General features: G+C 35.0%; 2 protein-coding genes and 1 non-coding gene across 11 annotated transcripts in view; 2 read left to right on the top strand and 1 right to left on the bottom strand.

Moving 5' to 3' along the window:
* The window catches only part of LOC100650996 (lachesin), a 527432-nt gene that overhangs the window by 115829 nt on the left and 389059 nt on the right, over positions 1-22544 (top strand). The window lies entirely within an intron of this gene.
* The window catches only part of LOC125386742, a 49965-nt gene that overhangs the window by 12490 nt on the left and 14931 nt on the right, over positions 1-22544 (bottom strand). For 2 of the 8 annotated variants that reach the window (XR_007227142.1, XR_007227141.1), the window contains exons 3-5: positions 4714-4851; positions 4486-4641; positions 3069-3188 (exon numbers count right to left, since the gene is read on the bottom strand). The exons of 3 other annotated variants lie outside the window; for them this stretch is intronic. The gene's annotated coding sequence lies outside the window, so the exon portion shown is untranslated. Of the gene's footprint in view, positions 1-3068; positions 3189-3259; positions 4397-4485; positions 4642-4713; positions 4852-22544 lie in introns of those variants that run through there. 3 more of the 8 variants (XR_007227143.1, XR_007227145.1, XR_007227144.1) reach the window with 2 other exon arrangements.
* On the top strand, positions 10358-10476 carry LOC125386843. The gene has a single exon (XR_007227282.1). It is a non-coding gene; the product is annotated as a 5S ribosomal RNA (ribosomal RNA).

The raw sequence follows: 22544 nt of genomic DNA on the forward strand, positions 1-22544 counted from the left end.
TTTCTTAGTTTCTCACGATATTAAATAACGTTATGTGTTTATGCATAAAAGTATGTTTGGTAGTATGTGTAAATAATAATAAATGGTAGTAATCGAATCTACGATATATTAAAAAATTGCGTAAAATAAAGATTCAGTTGGTCCGGTTGATGCTGGCAAATATTAATCTAACCCGACCTATAACCCATTAATTTATCTCTGTTTGTTTATATTAAAGATGATTAGCATCAATGACTTAAGTTTACCTTGGGCTATATAAAAGCGTGATGGAAACTAAATTTAATTGAAATTTTGTAAACATGTCGGAAATACCAAGTGACGATGACATGTTAAAATCGGCGAGGTGTGCTCTTTTCTGTATAGTTATTATTATTTGTTTTCACGCTATAAATATGAAATCAATACATCGTCAAATAATTCCCCCAAATGATCGAAAGAAATATTTCTCCGTGCAATTTTAATTCCTATAAGTTTCAAACGATACAGAAATTAATTTTGGTAAAGACGAAAAAAAGTAAAAATATGAGACAATCATATAAAGGAGGAAAAAAGGATAATGTTACGTTAAATAAATCGTGTCTAGATTTATAGTTACAGTTATATTTATATTTTTAATTAAAATGAACGTGTAGTCGAATGCATATCTTTGGAAGTTGATAGAAAAATAACAATAACGCTTAAATGGCTTTAGTGGAATTTTTCACATTCCATTGTTATACTATCTTCGCTATATATTGGAAACTTAAACAATATAAACTTTCAGGCTGCTGATACTCTAACTGTATTTTAATTACACATTCTACTGTACGTGATAAATTCTTTCGTTTTAATTGAATTTTCATTGGCTATCGTTTCTCCACAAGTAAAATATGGAAAAATCAGGATATGAAAGAATATCTTGAATTAATAACTATTGATGTAAATAATGCCAAGTCAAAAGTGGAAAACATTTAAATTCTTATAAAGCATATTATTTAATCGATTTAAAAATTTCTCTATGCCTGTTTGTTATACTCCTCTTTACAGCTTCCGGAAATGGAATATGTTACATGCGTTGTCTAATGTCTAAAATATTATTTAGACGTAAATAATTAAATTGTGTGTACATTTATGTAAACTCGTAGAGAATATTTAACAATACTATAAATAATAGGTAAATAAATTTTACGTTAATCGAGTTATGGTACTTTGTATTTAAATTTAAATGTATGTAAATTAAAAGCTTTTCGCAAAAATATATTTGAAGAAATTATACAGAATCGCCCGCATAAAGTGCTTTTTTCAATTCTTTTAATTTTAATGATACAAGAGGACTGATATTTGAGGAACGAGAGATTTAATGACTATTGTAGAACACGAAAGGACAAATGTTTGAAAGAGAACGATCACCGTTTTGAACGTTTAATGAAACAATTTAATAAAAGAATTTTACCCGACAGTACGTCTATTTTAATTACCCTTTGAAGCCTGCTGTAATCTTCCTTTAGACCTTTCGTTCGTCATAGCTCTTCAGCACGTTCATCTCCAGGTGTATTTTCACAGAACGCAGGCTTGTTTCCGCCAACACCACGTATATGCCTACTCTTTACAAACGCCTCGAAATATAATGCGAAAGATGCTGTTGGATTAATGCAGGAAGTGAGTGCGTGTGTAACTGCAAAAGTTTAATCAACATATTTCTGTTTTTCTTTCTTTCGTTAGTAACGATCACATTTTTGAAGAATAAATCGGAAATATAGACGTGCCTTCCTCGGATAGAAATTAATTTAATGAAATAATTATTCTAACGAGAATTATTACATCTTATAATTTATTGGATTTAACGAACAGATGTTATAAAGTAAATGTTAAAAAATTCAATTGAGAATTTGCAAAAGATTCTACAAAAAAAATAACCTAATTCTATGGAATCTGTACTAGCAACCTTTACTATCGCTTGCTATACTTTATTGCGGCTCATCGTAATATGCCCATGTAATTTTTTTCGTAAATAAATGTATCACATTTTCTACCAATACATCTTGTTTGTTACGTTCTTTTACAACTGTTAACGAATAATCACAGTGTTGGGTATACCTAAGTAATTACATGTTGTATGTACTTTAAGATATTTTTCACGCGTCGGTCACTAGTGGGGCACATTGGGTAAATGGGAAGCACAGTGACAGTCACCGGTGACCGTCATGACGGTGAATGTATTAATTACGCAAAATAACGAAAAATACATTAAGTAAATGTTCGGAAGAGTTATCTAAATGAACAGGAACGAACATGGCATACTATTTAAAAAGAGATGAAGGCTATGCCAGAAGAATCTCTTGTTCCTCAAGTAATCAGTTCTCTCATATCACTTTATGTGTACCACATTACGTACATATAATAAATTAAATGATATTAATGAAAGAATATCAAATAAATAAATAAATAATATATAACATACAGGATCATACAGTCACCTAAGTCGAGCATTTTTTAATTTTGGAGATGAGGAGAAATGTTTACAGCAAATTGTGTAGTTCCAAGCCATTACACGGTGGACAGAACTCGCGAATGTGCTTGAAAGATTTCAAGGTTACCTATGACAATATAGCTCTTTTGGGCTACGATGTAGTTCTAATGAGTGCAAAATGAAAAGTCACAATGTATGCTCCTAAAATAATAATGATATTCACAGCTTTGTCGGCAGGATCTTATTCGGTGAATTCAAAACGCACACGATTTTTGTCTGAAACATTTTTCCGTATCTCGAAAATTGAAAGAGGTATTCGCGTAAATCTATCGTTTAAGAATGTCGAAAATGCGTAGCGAAGGAATCGATTCGATGCATTTCTAATCGTCGCATACGGACGAGTATTCGTGTACAAAACTTGAGCGAGATAAAGTCCACGTGCTTCGGAAACAGCTCCATACAGAAATACCAGGAAGAAAAAGGAGTTAAGTGAATGGCACAGGCACCCAGGAGAATGTGTGAAGCTTATTCAGAGTAGAAGCGAAATCCTTCGCCTTTCGAGAAAGCGTTGAAGATGTCGAGCACGTAGCTTGGTACCTGATCATTGCCTGAAGCTTACCATGGGAAATATATGAGAATGCTGACGCAGGATCGTCCAAAAAGTTTCACGCCAACTCGAATCCCAGTTATAAATACTTTTCGTGACTTTTTTCTTGATTTTTCAGGCACGATAGCTGCACTGTAAACGCATAAAAGAAAAAAGGAAACATAAAAGGTTGGAAAATAACGTAAATCTTCTTTTCTAAGGAGATTATATTTTGTCCTTAAGTACTAAAAACTCGCGGATTTTTTAATCATTTTTTCTTTAAATTTGCCTAAATAATTACAACATGTATTGCAATTTTTAAAGTATATCACTAAAAGTTTTTCAATAATCCTGATATTATTTCTTCCCTAAGCCCTGATTAAACAATACAAGTTTCCGCGTTTAAAAGTTTCACTTGTCTAGCTGCGTATTTTACAACGGTGAGTACGGTAATTAAGTTGCTAAAAGACTTTGTTCGATAGATCAGCAACTATTTAACAGCTACTCGAGTGCTAAAACGACGAGTTTCACCTTTGAGACGTAAAGTTCTATTATTTATTAAGGAGTCACGTACGTACATTCGTTTTTCTTCGCAACTACGTGTAGGATCTATAGGCAGATCGAAAGTAAAAACATGTACACCACAAAACACGAAATGTACGATATTTAATACGTGTAAATTTAATTGAAAAATATTAATCAACGATGTTTACGATACTAATTAAAATAGTCGTTCCGTGCCTGCTCTTCTGCTCGTATGTCGCACATTCGGCAATTTAACGAAAAATTCCAAGATGAAGTAGACATTTTACAAATCTATAAAGAAAGCATAAGCGTGTGAAACGAAGTGGAAAATGGCAAAGAATCTCACGGGGGAAAATTAATTTCAGGATTCGGTGAGTTTGGCATTGTATTAACGGGATAGTTGATATCGCAGAAGCACGTGTGCACGCGAGACATAAGCTGATTCCAAAATCATTTGTACAATTTATCTGACATCCTGACTAGTCGAAACATCGACGTAACCAGACTGAAGGGCCGTGATCGTCCGCAGATAGATCGTAGCGATTCGATTGACCGATCAACTGGAGCACACGCAGTTACGGCGTACCAACCAGGAATCAGCTATTGGAGATGAAGGGACGCGAGTAGAGAGGACGTTGTCGGGCAACGTTCCGCTCGCTACCAGTCGAAAGGGGGTAGGAAGTTGGGGAAGAGGAGGCGTGAGAGGAGGCGGCTGATGTGGAGGACGCTCGAGGGGGTAACAGGTCGGATGTCCGGCAGTCCGTCACCGACTATCCCCCAGTATCTCCGGCGTGGTCCACCGCGTCACAGCGACCGGCCTGCAGCCATATCGCCAGCTACATAACAAGTCCTGAATATGCATATATTCAACTACAGAGGACCGCTTCACTAACCCCGACACCCTTGTGTACACGGCTTTACTTACACTCGAACCGTGTCTCTTGTGTGCGTACACGCAGTTGCTCATAGGTTCGCGAATCTCGGTATAGCGACGCGCGAGCTGATCCTCTTCTCTTCTCTTCTCTTCTCTTCTCTTCTCTTCCTTCTACCGTACACACGATCCTATACGCTTCCCGACATCCTATATAATATATAGATCTCATTCTCTGTATCCGTGTTCGTCCTCTCGCATCCAGACACACATCACCCTTACCCTTCTCGGCCGCTCGATCGCGTTCACCCGTCTCTGTTCGTCTCTCTAGCTACTTGATTTTCTGCTTTGCTCTGTCAACATCGTCTCTCTCGTTTCCACTCGGTCATCGACGAAGCACCATTGACGCCAGTTCACTGCCTGCCAACGCAAGAATTTATGACCGTGTATGCCGCGTCAGCTCATATATTCACGGTCGGATTTTGACATATCGCGTGCATTACGGACATTCTAATTACCTGCTCTCTCATAGAAATACATATCTTTGGCCTACAGAGAAAAATTTCTCTCCCCCTTTGTTCTGCTTTCCACCTTTGTCAAGAAAATCACCACGTTCGCGTATGCTAGGTGCGTACATATCTACAAAACTTGTTGATCTCTGATATATAGATTAGGTACATTTGGAATACCCAGGTTGTCCAGTAAGAGTATTAAACAGGAAATCGATAGGTTCGTATTAAAACTTTAAAGACGCGTTTGAAATTGCGAATGATTGTCATCGGAGAATTGAAAGAAGAAAATACTTTGTTTTAAAAGGCATTCGAATAGCCATCGGAACATTCTCAATGAAAATACCGCATTTCTCAGGTGCAGCTTCAGCTTCGCATCCAACCTTTCCAATCGAGTCAGTGGCGTTCACATAACAGAGCTGCGTCGACGTATCGTCTTTGTACGCTGATCTGACTCTCTGCCGTCCCTTTGATGCAATAGCTTTGCCGTCTTTTTAAGTTTCCTAGTTTCCCCACTATGCCCTTTCTGCCCCCTGTCTCCCCTTCTACGCCCTCTTTCTCTCTCTCGCTACCACTTTCTATTTACCTGTCTAGGTGTATCACTGTTTTTCTATTCATGTAGCTACCGCTCTTTCCTCGTTTTCCTTTCTCTCCTTTATTCGACTGCTCGCCATTCGGCGCCGTTTGACACGACGATCGCGAACCATTTGAAAGTTACCAGAGAAAAGAGAAAAGAGGAGCCGTCCCTGCCTGGGCCGTATCAGAGAGGGGTCAGACTCGATAAAAAGACTGCAAGTTTAATGGACGTCGAGCCATCTCGAATGCAGACTATTCCTAGTAGCGTGTCTGTGTCTCCGTCATTCTTGCGCATCCTCGTTTTCGCCTAACGCGTTTTAAATCATATTAACCACTGAAGTATCTTGCTTTGAAAGTGAATTTTAAACGATAAATTCGATTAGCGATCTTTTAATGCTGCCCGATATTAACAAAATAGCAAAGACCCTGCAATTGTAATCCCAATTTCGATCTATTACTCAGGGCGAGTCCAGAAACTGGGCCGGACGATAATTCTGTTCCTATTGCGGATAAAAAAAAGGAACTAAAGGAAAATTTTGCATTGTTTATCGTCATCGTGCCGTGCGTTTTTTTACAAAAGTATAGCTATATAATTGCAAAATGTAATTGCTCCTTTTTTTCAATTGTTCGATTGTGGACAAAAAGGATTAAAAATATTAGGATAAGATCACTAAGAACTCGATAATTTTCGAAATATGTAACTTTTCTTTGGATGTCGACAAGAGCTCCAGCACTTTATCACTACGTTCTAACATTTTCTCACATTTTCCGTTACGTTGTTCATCTATTCACCACTTACAATAAGTACTTAAGTAGTTTCTTTTAGTACTTTTTCGTAAAAAAGCTTTACGAGAAAATGTCAAGCAGATTTAAACAAGATGAACGCGACGTGCAAGACGTCGGACTGTCTGCCCCAAACCATTTTAATGGCTTTTATTTAGCTTACTTTTCTGTTTGTCCGTCTGTCTGAGTGAAATTTTGTAAGCGAAATTTTCCTCACTTCTCGACCAGCCAGGATATTAATTTCTAAAGAACACAATTCTCTAGTATCTATAAAGTAAAAGTTGAAGAATGTTCGACTATAATCATGAATCCAAAATTGATCTAACCAAATAGAAAGTCTCTGAAAGTGTTGAAATCCTAAAAACTTTGCGACTACGCTAATACAAGTCCGCCAGCTTTTTATTTTATATGATTGTCGCGTGTGCTTAACATGTACAGTTCTCGCTATATATCGTTATTATATTCAATTACCTTGACGATAAAAATTAATTCCTCATTGGAAAAATTATTTTCTTGTTTTCAGTAAATTCTTAAATGAAAATCATCTTCTTCAATTTTTTTCATTTATATATTTTACTTCTCCATAGGTCGATGTTAATTGATTTGAGCTCCACACATACCAATGCGCATTCCTAAATAAAAATTATCTAATATTTATTTTCTTGTTCCTACATTAGTTTTACTTATTTTTCGTAATAAATGCAAAAAAGCTCTCTGTCATTCGAGAGATTTTTGTTCAAAGTCACCAATCTCGAACGCGTTTTTATAGATCGTCGCTGTACTGCCTTACAACTTAAATTTGTAATTGCTGCCCTATTCTTTTATTATACTCTTATTATCTGACTCCTCCCAAATTATATTTTTTCTTTTGTTTGCAACAATGGACATTACACGTGCTTGTAAGTCTCTAAATAAGTAAATAAATATATCTTTTTCAATCATCTTTCAGAAATTTATGAAAAAATTAAAGATAAAGAATTGAACTTTGAACATCAACCGCAAGTTTGTTTGTTAAAAAATATTCAGTTATGTATATATTTGTTTTGGATTATTATCATATCTATAATAGTAACAGGCTTATGATTAAAGTTACCACGCAAAGTATTAGTTAAATGCACGGATACTCGATCAATTCTGCAAATCAATTTTCTAACAAATTGTCTAAAAAATTGATTTTTCTGTCATGAAAGATACTTTATCGTTTCGATTTATCTTCGGGCATGGAATGACTCTTCCTTATCCCACTCGTACCACGAATTACGGTCCACTCGGTATCTTCAGAAATCCTCTAATTCCTATTGATCCAATTAATGAAGACTAGTTTTACAAAATTTGCTGACCAACGAGCGTATTAATCCATGCCGTATCGGAGCTTTCCAGCGCAATTAATTAACTGTCAAAATAGGCGTCGCTTTAATTCCTGTTCAATATGGCTAATTATGCGTAATGCAACCGAATATGGATGGTTTCATGAAAATTACAATTTTATTAGTGACATTTACAATATAATTGCTTACTTGTATCCCTTACATAAGAATATATGTTTCCAACGTAAAGAAACATTTATTTTCGTGCAAAACATTTACTACTACTTGAAAACTTGTACAAATAGCTGTTATGGTAGATATTATCGACTGAAAGTCTATTTTTTAAAAATTATTTCAAGTTAGTTATTATTTTTAACTTTGACCTTAACAATTAAATATAATATTCCAACTATCGATTTTCTAGGCAGCAGGGTCCTTTCCATTTATGTAATGTTGATATTTATAGCTGAAAATTCAAAGACCACAAACCTCGTGCTTTCAAATTTTTACCTTCTGTGTTCCTAGATTATAAACAATTCCACCTACATTAACATTTGCATTATTATTCTCTTAAATATACATATTGTTTCGTCCAAAGGAACGAAAGCGCGAGGAGTTTCGTGGATGACTTACGATGCTCGCTTTCGCAGTCGAGGCGCTATTTTAGAACGGTGCTTTAATAGCTAAAACGATTCGTAACAGTATTTTTAACTTTCTATGCCTCATTCTAGTTCCAACAGACGAGAGTGATGTAAACGTGAGTTTCTTGGAAGGATAATCGACGGATTTTGACGGTCCGAAGCCTCAGACTCGTCCAGGTATCGATCACGCGCTTCCCGCTAAGGATCTACCACACTTGGAGCGCATTCGCGCAGTAAACGACGCCTTGCGAGCGAATATGCCGATTGGCGATTTTCTTGAAAAGCAATCGGCGTGCGAATCTCCGCTTTGGGCCTTGTTGGACACCCGCTCGAGTCTCACACGGCATCGGCAGTCTCGTTCGAGTCGTTCAATCGTGAACATCGATCACAGAGTCGGTCTGCGTGCCTTGGAATCGTTAAGCGTGAAGTAAAAAACCGTTTCAATCTCTCAGCGCCCTTCAAGCGCTCGTGCAGACAAAATCGTTTCGTCAGTCGTAACGATCGGTTGATGGTCTTCTCAGCTGCCTTCTTTGGTTCGTCAACATCTTCAAGCGTGCGTGGACATGACTGCACGTGTTGGTGGAAACAGAGTCGTTCCATCAGGCGTAACGGTCAGTGGACAGTATTTCCAAGCACGCGTGGATGGAAGTATCGTCTTAGTGAGCGAACGATTGGTAAACAGTCTCAGTGCGGGTCTTTCAAATGCGAGCAGCATCGACACGCGTTCGTGGACGAATGTATCGTTAACCGTTCGTATCGTCGTACGATAGTTGGTCGCATTTGTTCAGTCGCTTCGTAATCTCGTCTTAATCGTCGAAGACAAGTCAAAACTTTCTCATCGCTTGTTCTTTGCGCATCGAGTCATTACTCTTTCTCGTAAATCTGTTACCCAAGATTAATTAATAAAGTTACAGAGCGCGGTATCATCGATATCGGATACGTATTGTTATTTCGTTAAATTGCGTCAATATTATCAGCAAATAAGTATCTTCCTACTTACTGTATATGACTTTTGAAACATTAAAGGATTATTATTACTCGATTACTTCAATATTGATTAAGACATTTTTTAATTGTGGTTAAACTCGTTAAACATTTAATACTCGTGTAAGAGACTTTAAATTGATTCGAAATAGTATTTTACAGGGAATTGATGAAACCAATGAGTTAGATATTTATTTATATAATCTTAATTATTTAAAACTCACTTGTATTTCTTAATTTTCTTTACGAATATGTTAATTTTGACAGCACGATTTCGCTCTACACCTCCACTGCGTTTGATCAGTACTGGGTCAAATTTATAAGAAAAATATTTTAAATATAAAGTAGTATTAAAAAAAATAAAATATCTTTATTTTCACAATGTGATGTATAAAATAAAATATTCTGTCTTTGTATTGTAAATAGCGTAGCAACGTGGAATAATCGTAAGAAGAAACTCGCTAGGAGTACGAATTACGATGTAGATAGAAAGTGGAAGTTCCAATGGCCCATGTGGTCCTTCGGAAAAGTAGTTACTTGGAAAAGGCGCACGTGACCATCTCTGGTCATGGACGGCTGCGAAACACGTTCGTGTGGTGGGAGTACGAAAACTGTGATAAGGGGATGCTTGGTGGAGAAAGTCAGTTAGTCGTTGTTCATTAGTTGCGGGTTAGTTGCGAGTTGTCGATTGTAGTGAGTTGTGAGTTGTCACTCAGAAGTTGAATAATTGTACAAATTTAGTTGTTTCAGTTGTATTACATCACTACATTAAGCTCTAATTAAATAATCATCGTTTTCCTGTTTCAATCGTTATAAATAAATCTATGAAATAAAGTCAATATAGAAGTATTATACGTATATATGGCGTTTGAAAGAATACAAAAATACACGTGAGATGATTCCCTGCGCGCGGCGAAACTGAAGTCGAAAATGTAAAACGACATATTTTTCGATTTGCTTTCGCGAAAATCAATTATGAAATTCCCTCTACTTCACTTTACAGTCCATTTTTTTGAAAACGAAGCCAGGCAACATTTTGCATATCTTTTTTATATTCATACATATTTGTATGTTTTGTAAATATCTTTTTATGCAATAATATGAAATAATAAAACAATATATCTCAGCTAACGCCCATACCGCGTTGAACGTACTCGTTCTCGTTCGATCACGAAAGTCAAGCAGCGCTGGGCACGGATAGTACTTGGACGGGTGACCGCTTGGGAAGTCCGTGTGGTGTTAGCATCTTTTATTTTGGAAATAATATATTTTTAACAAGACTGTCGCTATATATTGTGTCATTCTCTCATACACGTACAAATAAATTAGTACACTTTTTCAAACTAAGAAGTCACGTTTCTTGATATGCTGAAATTTGATGGTATCAGATTGATATAAGAAACTGTCAGTCTAATTTTCGACTGGGTTGCACTGGGAATCGAGTACCACCGAACAAAGTACCCGAGCACAAAGGAACCGACTCGATTGACTGTCGTTACCTCTCGAGTGCATCCATACTTGATACAATTTCAACGTCGATTTTCTTGAAAACGTAGTCTTGTATCAAAAATTGTCAATCCACATTTTCAATTTACTTTTACACGAGAATCTTCTACTTTCGGCTTGTACCATGACTTTTGGTACATCCCATTTTGAAAATGCTTGTTTAATGTATACAAATACAAGTACAAACTTCCTGATAAGTTGAATTCGCGAATTCTTACCACCTACATACTGCAAGAATTCGAATGGCTTCGAGGACTAAGAAAACTAACACTAGAGATGTAGAGTTTTCCTGGAAGTGAGAATCACTTCGACATGAATAAAAAAGAAAAATGAACGAATTATAGGTTGGGCTAGAGTACTAGTCGGCCGAAAATAATTTTCAAGCAATCTATTGACGTACGAAATGTTGCACTGTCTTATCCGTGTGTTCGTCACATACATAGTAATAATTAAAGTCAGTAGACGTATATATCCAGCCGGATATTAATCTAACCCAATCTACGAGTTTGACCCATTGATTTATTTTCTTTTCTTTTTATTTATATTAAAGATGACTAGCACCAATGAGTTAAATTTTGGTAAAAAAATACAGTCACTTGTGTGCCAGAATTATAGAAAGTGTAAAAAGGTTGTATCTGTACATCGAATAAACAAGAAATAAAGCAGATATCCAGGAACGGCTCATCAGCTATGGAATCCAAAAAGCTAATTTTAACATAAAAAAATGTTGCCTCTCTGTTTGTTTGTCTGTTCGTACTCGCATCACGTAAAAACTACTGAACAAATTTCGATCGGGTTTTCTCTGTTATATAGCGTAGTGTCTTGGAAAGAAAATTGGATATGTTTCATCTCGACCCGTTTTGTAGAAGCTGAGAAGCAGCCTCGCATTTGAATTGTATCCGCTCCAATGTTCGATCGTTGAGTTATTGTTTACGTCGTATTTGTTCTGAAATCGAACCTTCTTCTAATTTAATATTTCTTACTACGGAAAATAATTTAACTTTTAGTATAAAAAAATGTAGCTATTTCGTCCATAGAAATTCATCTGCTTAAAAATTGTTCCGTATATTAGTTGTGCGTACCGAATATTTTATACACGTTAAAAAGCTATAGGAAAAGTTAATTGTTAAATCAAATAAATTAAATTTAATCGAAGTTTTCTCAGAACGTTAACATATTTCGATAACATATTTCAAATTCATTGAAATCGGTAAAGTGCGCTATTCTTTTCGAATAAAAATGCCAATAATATCGACTACGATTCACTAGCCGTTGTAGAACACGCTTGCAGCGTAAATTAAGAGCATTTCAAACTTTTCCTCGTTACTCTAACTCATGATACTACGTGTTATTCTTCGTGCATTGTCCACGTACACGCTATGCAGAAGATAACACGAGAATATTAATATCTTGTGTACTCTCTGAATGGTGTAGAGGTATCAATAATTAATGTTTACAAACATTCCATGAGGTACAACGACCGTACAGTAACATGAGAAAATTTACGAAGATGTAACATTAAAAGGAACAGCGCGTATCTTTCAGTTTGAGCACAGTTACTGTTCGCTTAAATGTTCTCATTTCCCTGTTATTATGTAGAGTTATACACGCAAAAGTTGAAAATACGGCGGAAAATCTACTTTAATAAAAGATAGGAAATATGAAACTTCGTCAGTTTGCAGATTCTTAGAAATAACATATTTGTGACAAGCACTAGAACAAATTCTGATAAATCCACTAATAATGAAAATATTTCGTATAGCAATTATAAAACGTAGACAAGACGTTAGTAGATAGAGGCGTTAAGATTAGGTGAAGAACACTTGCGTTTCTTTCAATGGATTTGTACAATTTATTGTTAATTTATTATTAAATACTACAAAAATAATAATATAATATTATTGTATTAAAGGGTGCAGTTCATTATTCGTTATATGAATATTTTATACACATTAAAAAGTTATTGGTTCAGATGGAGTAACAGATTAAAAATAGAACGAATGCATCTAGTTATCCCAGTTTTTTGAAATAATATGGTCGTTTCTCCTCGACGAAATGATGGGTAAGAGTAATGAAATGAATCGAACTACATGCTACTCGTAATTTCGATTCGAGCCACATCTATATACAGATGTTTCGTTTATCGTGTCCGCTTTTAATATCTTCGTTACTTCTGCAGATGCAGAAAAATGTACGAGTCAAAAGTTATTTGGATTAATACATATTATTGTGATTCGTGTTTTATCCTCAGAACCATTTTTTTTTTCGAATTTTTAAGGTCATCGACGATTTTCCGATAGCAGTAACATATTTTTATCATCGTACTATTGTAGCTAATAAAACATGGATTTCAGACATATCAATGAATCTAAGTAACCTAAAGTAAAAAATTCATGATAATTTGTAGCGATATGAGAAATTAAGCATTTTCCACTCTTTCGCCCAAAATTTTTATCAATTTGCAAGCAATGTCCATTACTTTCGAGATTCTAATAAATTGTGTTCTTAAGTGTCAATTTCGTTTGATAACGCTTCGTTTATAACGATTATAAACAGCATACGAATCGAAACACTCACAGTCGAATCAAGATGTTAATCAAAATGTTAATCGGTCGAAAATTCTGCCATCTTATTTGTCTTGCCAACATCGATATGTGTAGTCAACCAACTTTGCGGTCACCTTCGTCCAGCGGGTCTATGGCGACGTATTCCCCTTGTGCGGAAGTAAAGAAGTTAGTCCCAGGGTGGACAGTGGTTTGCTAACAGGGTGATCCCGCCAGCTCAAAAATCCTTCGAGATATGACTTTATGATACTTTTCTAGCAAGCAAATGAACAATAATCGATTTTTAACAAGACGAATCTTTACCAGGTATCTGCTTCGCTGTATCATAAAGTCACCGCGTTGCATTCTTCAACAGTTTTAGTAACTGAAAATACTCATATCGACGAAGATTACAGATTACGAATTAAAAGAAAGATTAAAAATTCAAATATGCAAATTATCTGATTTGCGTGAAGATGCGTGTGTGTATTTTTACGTACGCAGTACACAATGATGATTGTTACCTGGGTAATTACTGTTTCATTGTTGGCAGTTAATAACAAAGTAATAAGATTCTTAGAGAGAATGATTCATCGAAACTATTCGTTTGTACTAATTATTCCATGGAAATCAATTGGTTCCAATTGATTAGCACGATCAGTTGCAACGATTCAACTACCTAAGCGGTAAATGGGTCTATCTGCGACATATCACAATACATCAAACGTGTTTGGGGATACATTAATTCAGCGACTATGAAAATAGCTGTGTGATTGACCCGTGTAATATGGTTAATTCGCATGACGATATGGACCGTATGAAAATTCAAACGCGCACCGTCAATGGGGTTTAATGGGCCAAAACCGGAAAATAGCGATGTCATTGCATGGCAAAGTGCGCTTGCTGCGACGATTATGTCAATACTGGTATTGTATCATATGCTACATGGTATATATTTATCAAGTAGGGCAATTTTTTTAAAAGACCGGCTTTATCGGAACTTTAGTCTCATTTTTCATCCGTATAACGTTAAACAAAAGTTATAAGTCAAAGATTAAAAAATTGTTGGATAACTTGATAATTGAGAAACGGTCGATGACTGGTACGAAATATTAGTATAGAAATGCACATATATATACATATTTCTACATGATACGAAAGAAAAATTGTTTGACAAAGATCAAAATTATGCAACAAATAGTACCATGTACGAAGCAAAATATAATTCTATGCATAAATACACGCAAAAATCAGGCCTTCGAGTGTAGTTACGTTATAGTAATGATAGACAATTTTATTGTAATATTTCTGTATTATCATGTGAAACCAAATTAGGTACTTGGCAGAAACTGGTTTAATCTAAAGCATTTGATGAGTCATTCGTTAATCAAAATATTACATTTTCATTTCCACGAAATTATTATCAAGGATTATTTATAGACATCTATCATAAATTCTTCCAATGAAATACAATTCACAACGAATTACGTCACGCGCGTGACAATTGGCCACAAATCAAGCAGATAATAATCTACCGTTATAATCTACTATTAGATCGGAAACTACTTCATATTCTGGTAAACATTTGTATACAGGGCGTTCATTTGAAAATGTCCAATTATCTCGAGAACTACGTATTTTAGAAAAAAATGTTTGAAATAAAAACAATGCAACTTGTCTCTTACTTTCCAGCCCATTTCAAGGTAATTTGTAGGACAAATGGAAACCACACCTTTTTCTCATTCTTCGGGAAAAAAGAAAAAGCTTTTATAAGAAAGACTTTCTTATCGGACTTTGTTTTAAAAGCATATTTGTTCAACTTTTATCTGTACAACTTTTTTTATACACAAAGCATCGGAATAAATGCGTTTAGAATGTCCTCCCTTTTCCTAAAATTACCAAGATTTTGAAAACATTTTATAATGCTTCGTTATTTGTGTATTTAAAAGGTATCGTAAAAAAGTCGAATTATTAGTGATTGTACACTTTAATCTCCTCCGCTGTTTTGGAAATAACAAAAACTGAAATAAACGTTTATCTGAACAAATATCCTTTTAAGATGAAGTGCGATAAAGAAATGTTTTCTATACAAGTTTCTTTTATTCCCTCGCAGAGTAAGAGGCTGTAAAGAAAAAGTATGATCTCCATTTTAAAAGACCAAGTTGACTTTTGAATGACTTTAAAAAGGCTAAAAAATTAATAACGAGTAGCACGGTTACGCTTCCTCCTCGGAACTTTTGTTTCAAACATTTTTTTCCTAAACTGCGTAGTTTTCGAGATAGTTGGACGTAAATTTTCCAAATGAACATCCTGTGTAAAATCCTGCGCATATGCATAGTACAGCGTTCAGCGTCTATAGAAATTGATATATTCGATTCAAGAAATTCTGTATTACTTTTTTCAGATAGCCGGTAGTAATTCTGAATATTACGATGCAGTAGCAAACCTATGTAGAATATCAGTAGCAAAATGTTTCACTTGTACTAGAACTTTTCGAATATTAAATTTTCTTTCGAGTTGATATAACATAATCGGATGTCCTAAAATATCAATACGCATTTTTAATAATTTTGCGATTATTTCAACTGTTGTATAAAATTTTGTTATTCATATAACAATCTATAGACAGAACGTTAATATCTAGTTATATTTTTTGACGAATTGTTAAAATTTGTTACTAGTTGAAAAATATGCTACATTTGTTTCTAAATGCGAGGATACGATATGCACAATGGTCTGGTAAGATTAAATCGTTTCTTTAAGCGATTTATGAAAATTTGGGAAAGATGCGATCGAAGAAGGTATACACGTATATGTACTTCAAATGCAATGTACTTAATGGACGAATAGCGAAACACTGTTTCATGGGTTTACCGTGAAAGCATTTTCGAAAGCCCCATTACGAGAACCGTAGCTTGAGTTCTCTCAAAAGCACCATTAATGGACCATAGTATATCTTCATTTCATTTAGGCTAGGTTTCCAGCAAAGCTACTATTCACAATGTATTTATTTGCAACATCTGCTTTACTTTTTTTTTTAAATTTATAACAATTCTCTTAAACTTTCCATCACGAAAGCATCCATCTTGAGCTATATTTACGTTGTTTCGTGTAGATTTTGATATAAAGCACAAATGATCACAAAGATTTTATAATGTATTTTCATATGTTACTTTTGAAGCTTCATGGAATCATAATGATTAATAGTTATTTAATCGTGTTGAAACTATCGCAGTGAATCTTATTACAAGTACATGTATATATGTATATTGCAGTAAGTAGCTCGCACGGCAGGAACATTAAACAGTTTACCCAATGACCAGGGTAAGAGTGGTCTCGTTACCCTGCACAATTTTCGATATTATACCGCACTACACTGGCTCGAGGAAAAATCTTCTCCCTCGCAAGCTCGTGCGACGACTTCAAAATAGTGCATTTTCTAATATTAACCTCAAGTCGAAGGACTGCAATCTTATTTTTACTGACGTCGTCTGCATACTAGGGCGTTTAAGTGCACGCAGTTTTTTTAAGGCTTTTGTGTTTTAAAAGATCCCCAAAAATTCTTGGATAGTCTTCCAAGTTTCTAGAATGTCGCCCGGTAGCTTTTAGTTGCCACACGTCGCCATAATTTTTTAAGTAAATCTAAATGTTTGGGAAAATTACTTAAAATTACTGGTTTTGAAAATGATCCAGTGTGCAGATGGGTCTTAAAAAATTCATTAGGAAAAGAACCTATATAAGAATATAGAAGATATTTAAAAAAGAGTTACTAAACGACAGGTATCGATCAACCTGTATAAACAGCTTTGCCAAACGTGGATCGAAAATTCAAATACTTTGAAGCGACCCTGTATATCAGAAACAAATGATTACGGTATAACATCTGCACCTTGATATTACTTTTTATACCCCGTACATATGCATGTGAAACCTTTCTACGCAGTCCGAAATTCTTCCTCGAATTACATTAAATTTATTAAGCAATTTTTCACGCGGTAATCGTATTAACTTTGCAAAGAGCATACTGGCGGGTGCTATTCTACGTATGTAATTCACTTTACTCTTATGAGTGATATCCAGTGAATCTAATCTACTAGTTAAATAATCTAAAAGCAATTAAACAAATTATTCCTTAACGTTATTTTCCAAATTCAATTAAATTACCAGAACGTGATGTCATTCTGATTATTTTATTTTTGATATAAGACATTGCACAAATCGTTTCTGTGTATGAAATATTTTTAAATATTCACACGGACCATTTAATAAGAAAAACTTATTTCGTTAATTGTATAGAAAAGAGGACACTTTGTTTCTCGGATACTCGGAAAAAACTCAAATTAAATTTAGTTTCCATTTTCGCTTTATTCTGGTAGGTAGGTGGCCACATTTTTCTATAGCGACCGATCTAAACTTGGCTCGGTAATGTTAATCATCTTTAAACACATACATACACATTCGCGGGTGTACGTAGTGTCCGGATATATGGTCGCCAATCGGGGGCGTGCTTGGTCGTATATCCGGAAATGCGACTTTCCGAGAATTGACCCACGTTATCCGACTCCTGTTCATTGTGCCGTGGGTGCATCAAGGGCAAGCGCGACAAGTAGGCAGTGCGAGCGAGACAGAATAGATAGAATGTAATAAGATACTGTAGAATTAGGTCATTTCTTATTCTTAATCGCCTATTACATATGTGTGTATCTCAATTAAAAATTGTGGGTCAAATATAGTCATGTTTGGTATCATTTTGATCGTTTGAACCTCGATAATTCGACTAAGGCTATCTCGTCACGATATAATAAAAAGTGAAACGTATTTTATTTTTCTTATGTATTTTCTCATTATATTTTCAAATTCGAGACCATGTATTCCATATGAGTACGAAACTACCGTACCACCAAACATATTCTGTGTATATATATAACTCAAAAACTAAGGCCATTCGTACATTTTTTGTTTTATTTACAGATTGATAAAAATGGTTTTAGGTTGGATTATATGGAGTGGCGGTGTAGAAAGAAATTGTTCACACTGTTGACAATATATTTCAAGATCGTCAAAATCTGCTCTTTTCCGCATAATCACAACGCTAAACAAATTCAGTATGTGGCATGGTTAGATTTACATTTAGCTCCATTGTTTGGTTCAGCTAGTTTTAAAGTGGAATTAAAAGTACTCGTAGTTGTTTGCTACTCTTTTCTCGCGATATTTTGTTTATTTAAATAGCCCATTTCTATATAAAGTGCTCGCTTATCGGAAACTCCTTTATACGAACTAGTTTTTGTTCACCGTCGATAGTTGACTTTCTATTATCTAAATTACGTTTACTTAACTTAATTATTTTCAGGTATACGAATATATATTCTGAAATTATGCACGCCCGTGTGTCTTATCTAAGGTGGCATGAAATTTAACTCAATCTGTGTCGAAATTATTGCTTAACCTTAGTTATCCTGTGTTAATTTCTATCATAGAGTCTCATAGCAGTAGCTAGTGGGGAGTAGTCTCTATTATCCAAACACACGGGTTGTCGAAAATATTTTGTCTTCTACGAACTTCTACGCTATTGAAGTTTGGAAAAATTGGAGATGCCGATCACATTGTATTAACCTAAATAGTGGAAGAAAGGAATTTCAGTTTGTAAATTTTTAATTAATCTACTGCCCTGCTCATCAAATATAGGATATTATTACAGCACATACAGCATTACAGCAATTTGACATTGTAAATTTTGTCCCGCATATTATAGTCGCGCTTTTCAATTGTGAAAATGTTTAAAATAATTGACTCTTTTGGATCAAGCCTTTTTATCGTCATAGGCACTCATAATCTTTTTATCCAACATTTTTACCATCTTTTTCTTTTTCGCGATATTTACAGACATTATTCGTAATGTTTCTTAGCTGTAATAGTTAATGTCAGCACGTTAGTTTTAATCGCGTCAAGGTGTAAGAAAGTTGATCTACGCTACAAATACCTTAAAGCAAAATAAAATATGAGCATTAGGTAGCAAAGTTTCTAAACGTTCAGACTAAAAGAATAAGCATAGATCTAATTGATATTTATGACATTCTTATACCATTTAATCGCGAAATTAATTATACGTGATCACGTCTCGAACAGAGTATAGCTTCGAAGAAACTGTAGGCCATTCTGTATGTAGTTTTACCGTATGGTCGTTCTGCTGGGCAGAACCATCGATCGCAGTTTCTCCAAAAGTGCCATTAGTGGGTTAGAAAGTGCTGCAGAGCTGTGTGGAAGAAGGTTGCTTCAGGGCCATTGCGATTTTGAAAACTTGGACGATTGCAATAACAATTCAAGGAAGCTACGGTATTATACCGAATAGTCTACTTCTGAAAGTAGTAGGAATGGCTTTTCGCCGAGCGGAAATTCGGACGGGCTTCATGAAGTAAATCGGGAATTTACACTCGCGAAGAATAATGGATAATACACGAGTAACTGAGAGGCGAAGTCGTTTGATAAATGGCTTTTTCATGAGTAAACAAGATAGCGGTTGGGAAATAAACCTTCGTGTAAAACATAAGACAATTATAAAATGGAAATTGCCGTAAATACATTCCCACGTAAGAAGAGCTCTCTACAATCGAGAACAAAAATTGCACGTCATTGATTAAGTGGCAATAATTGGCTCATATATTTATTAACCATCTGGAAACGAAATGAACACGTTGAAGTAAAGTTTTAATACTTTGCGGTTTATGTCTATACATCACACAATAACTGTACATTAAAGTTGGTAATTAACGCGAATATCATCGAAATACGATTAATGTTAAAAGATTCAATATGCAATATCGATTAAAAGAATCTCGCTGAGTTTTCTGCTTCCTGCATGTCCTCGATGGCCAGCAATCGATCATTTTCCTGGCATGATATTATTAACTTTCTATTAAGATAACGTTCACACTTGACAAATTTTTAAAATAATTATTTAAATAGAGAGTCATTTGTTATTTAAGAGTTGAAATGAAAAACAAAAGTAAATTGTTTGTTATTTGGCACGTATAAATACACTACTTAATATAGTGAAATTAATTGTTATTTACAAATAGAATTCTATTCTTTGTTATTAGGGCAGGCAGAACAAAATACTGTTATTCCATTTCGATAGTTATTTATTAATTGTAACGGTGTATACATAAATATTTAATCTGCCGATTTGAATGCAATTGTAAGAAATTTCAAAGTGCAAAATTGTACACAATGCACGTGATACAAAAAAAAATATATAGAATGGGCAATGTATAATACTTTTTATAATACTTTTAAAATTTAGTAAATTACGCTGTCAAGAATATGCATTGGCATAAATATCGGCAGTCTACTTATGACACACGCGCATGTCATCATAACGCGGTTCGGATCGTCTAGCGAGTATCCGCCAACGAAATTTTAATTTCTCAATTTGCGTTACTTTCTGTCAGCTACTCTCACGAGTGGATCAAGAGAGTCTTACGGCTACTATGCTTCTTCTAAGCGATATGAAATTTGGTTTTTCTTGAAACTCGTCAGTTGTCGTGGATGTAAAAGTGGAAGCGATTATATTTTGAATGGCGCTTCGTTATTTGTCCATACAAACAATGAAGAAGAGTTTGATAGAATTGAAAAACGGAGAAGATGGCGGTATTTCTCAAGAGGAGTGTAATACGTCATTTCTTGTATGCAATCGATGCGCCAGCTGGCATTTGGCGTTTCATACGTCGTATATGAGCGAAAGCACTTGTTATGAATACATCAGCGAATGTTTTGTAATGACGCACAATGCTCATACATGTATAAGAATGAAAGAGCTTTTGAGCGCACGTTGTGTAAGAGAGTGTCGCTAACGCAGTGCGAAAGAGCTCGTTCCCTTTATCCTTTAGTCTCTTTCCCCTTGCCGTTTAACGCGTTTTAAGCGTTTACATTCCCGCTTCTGGCCGACCCGCCGCGTCACACTGCTACGCTTTACTTAAATACGTGCTTTCCACCATGCAGACGCGCCTTTATTAGAATCAAATCATTGGTAATAGGATAGCGCTTCGAATCAACGCAAGCACTTTATACTTCTTGTTATATTGCTTCATTTTTCTAGAACGTATTATAAAACTGGACTTGTCGAAGGTCACAGAATTTGCATAATATCAATGTTTGAAAGCTGCTTCGAAAACAAAAAGTTCACGAATTTCTACACTGTGCAAATAAATTTACAATTCTAATTACATTAACACATTCGCTGTCGACGGTTCTGACGCGAGAACCTCAGCTGGTGCCGTCTACAATTTCCATAAGTCCATGGCTGATTGTCGCGAGGTTCTGCTATTAAACGAGAGTGAATTTGAAAGTATCGCTGTGCTATACCATGTTTATAAGCACTTGTCCTATTCGACGAATTTCCGTTGCAAAAAGAATTCGTTTCTCCAATACAGCCGCGCCAACTGAAAACTATCTGCCTCCCGTCGTATCTTCTGCCTTTGATTCTTTTGGATCCGTGGTCAAGAAACTGCAGATGAGTTTTCCCACTCATACACTTTCTATGTGTATATAACTTTATATCCCAAGAAAAAGAGGCTCAAAGTATCGAAACATTGAAAGCTATACAACATATCTCGTGGCGAACTAAATCCAAGAAATTAACGAACAACTTGTATTCTTTGATCAATAGAATATTAACAGTATTGTGCAATTATATTATAAAATTATATCAATTCCCATTGCCTGACTGTTCATTTTCAGCAAACAATATGCTCGCAACCGTTGAATGATAACTAAGCGGCAACTGAATACAATTTACGAAATGTTATGAATTTACGTCAGCAGCGACTAGTAATATGGAGTACAAAAAATCGTTGTGTAAAATCTGCGATCGATTGATCATATAGTCGCTGAGAAATTGTTGTCTTTTGAAACAGGAAAACTATATTCAAGAACCATAGCAAATGGTCACAAAATTAATTTCTGTTAAGCTGTTCACTTAAGTTTTTCTTAAACGCTAATGAACAAATAGGTTTAGCTGCAAATTTTTCAGAATCTACATAGAGCAACCGAAGTGGCACATATACGACATCGCACAATTTCTTTAATTAAAGCTAACTTTGTAAAAAGGAAATAGTTGATTATGGAATATATGAAGAATTCTAATTTTAATGTATTTATTTTTGCTAAATAATTTTTTCACATTTGACGCATTTCATTTTATAATTGTTAATTTTAGAAATAAAATGTCGCAGCTTTATTAAATTGTTCAACGATATTACATGTTTT

This window comes from Bombus terrestris, chromosome 17 (assembly GCF_910591885.1).
Source record: "Bombus terrestris chromosome 17, iyBomTerr1.2, whole genome shotgun sequence".
Classification (NCBI taxonomy): domain Eukaryota; kingdom Metazoa; phylum Arthropoda; class Insecta; order Hymenoptera; family Apidae; genus Bombus; species Bombus terrestris.